This window comes from Lynx rufus, unplaced genomic scaffold, assembly GCF_022079265.1.
Source record: "Lynx rufus isolate CCGP_SWC_20201006 ecotype Redwood Valley unplaced genomic scaffold, mLynRuf1.p SCAF_16, whole genome shotgun sequence".
NCBI lineage: Eukaryota > Metazoa > Chordata > Mammalia > Carnivora > Felidae > Lynx > Lynx rufus.
The window spans coordinates 22195554-22197740 of record NW_025814830.1 but is presented as its reverse complement, the minus strand read 5'-3'; positions in this window follow the sequence as shown (position 1 = coordinate 22197740).

Sequence of the window (2187 nt, the reverse complement as noted above, 5' to 3'; positions counted from 1 at the left end):
AGAGACCAGAGCATTACTTTTCCCTGAATAAGCTTATATGATATTTACAGAAAAGTGTTCATTGAAGAGACCAGTAAAGGTGGAATCTTTTACCAAAGGGGATTTTTATACCTAATAATCACTAGATAAGTGAAAAATTCATGCTCCATGGAGCTAAAAATTCTCTCCCAAGGGGAATGGAAAAAGCAGTCCCTAAAATAAATAAATAAAAACAGACATGTAAGATAATCTTTATGCAAAATAATGTACATGACATAAAACACAAGATCTCCCAGTCCCTTGCATTTAGCTCAAGACTTTTTTTTAAATGAGTTTCTTTTACTTGCATCTAAGAAATTTCTTTTTCCACTTGAACTGCTGCAAAAAGCGCTAGTCAAAAAGAAAAGTTAGTGGGAATGAATTCAATAATATTTAGGGAGAAGTGAAATTAAATATTATTTGATGTCTCAATTCCTGGTTGGCCATACATAAGTTTCTGGCAGGGAGCTTACTTAGCTAAGCCTCAGGAAGCATGTTCAATGGGTTGTGATTTCGCACACACACACACACACACACACGATGAAGGAGGAGAGATAGAAGGGAAAAAATAAAAAGTCTGAGTTCTCTAGTAGCATCAAGCATGTGGCTCAGAGACTATAGCTCAGACTTTGTGTCTATATTCATGTCACTCAGCCTACTAGAATCTTAATAACTTAAATATTAGTAGTTATTTGTTGAGCACTTTCAATGAGCCCAGAACTATGCTAGGTGCTTTCTGATTATTATATCATTTAAATTCTCACAAGCCCATGAAAAAGATGAAGAAATTGGGGTCTAGAAAGGTGAACAAGATTAACCCCACCTTACAGCTGGTAACAGGTGCAGCTGAGATGTGCACTGTGGCAGATCTCACTCAAGAATCTGAGTTATCAGCAATGCCACAGTAGTGGTTAAGAATCCTTTTGGGGTAGCTTTAGCTCTCTTTAAATCCTACTCCCAAACCTCACAGAATGAGGTCAGATGAGAAACAGCTTTTCAAAATGAAGAAGTGGGCTCTTGTACCAGAATAGGTAATACTGGGAGAAGTGACAGATCCTTTCCAGCAGCTGTCAATTATGCAAGTCATAGATTTGTTTAGCAGGTCACTGGCCCTGAAATGATTGAAGAATAGTCAAGGGACACCATCCAGTTGTGATGACCTCCTGATAGTCCTAGGCATGGGTGTTCCATCTCAAGGCACAACAACCCTAAAGACAAGCCTCATGCTGCTCAGTGATGTTCAAGGCCACTTCTGCAGTGAAAGGAATGGCTTGTCACCTGACTTCTTGAGCATCACCAGAGATGTGATCTTGGAGGACACTGGAATAAGAAATAGCTGCTACAGAGTCTTTCTGTCATTTCACTTTTGGGATAATTCAAGCATATTGTCTCAGGTTGAGCTTCTCCAGAAAAAAATCCTGAGATGATTATTTTTTCTAAAGTTCATTTATTTATTTTGAGAGAGAGAGAGAGAGAGAGAGGGAGAGAGAGATTGAGAGAGAAGGAGAGGGACAGAAATAGAGGAAGAGAGAATCCTAAGCAGGCTCTGCACTGTCAGCATGGAGCCCGACATGGGGCTCAATCTCACAAACCATGAGATCATGACCTGAGCTGGAATCAAGAGTCAGATGCTTAATTCACCGAGCCACCCAGGTGCCTTGTGGGATGATTATTTAGTACAGCCACTTATTTGGGAGGTGATCCCAAGAAAACCAGGAGGAAAGCGAAGGGAAGGGAGCCAATGTGGAGTGTTTATGATCAGGTCCCACTGGGGTCAGCTGGGATTCAATCCTGCTGAGGGCCTCAGGCATCGCTTAGATTGTGCCTCAGATTCAGGGTATTTATCCACCAATTCCTGCCCATCATATTTTGAGAGCTGCTCCCAGGGGAAGCCCCCTGACATTTCTGGCCCACCCTGTAGGTATGTGGAGAATGTTCAGGTGGCCAGAGAAACCCCAAGGAAAAGAAGGACAGGTCAGAACAGTCCCAAGTTGTCTGGCTGGGGTGTGTGAAGACAGAACAGGCCCAGAGGAAGCAGGCCAGGTGCCAATGATGCCTGCCATAGGTACGGAATACTAGTTCTCTGCTATGCAAAAGGCAACAGACCGCATGTCAGCGAGAAACCGTAAGAGCTACTTAGCTCCAACCAATTGTTGGCCATGCAAGAAT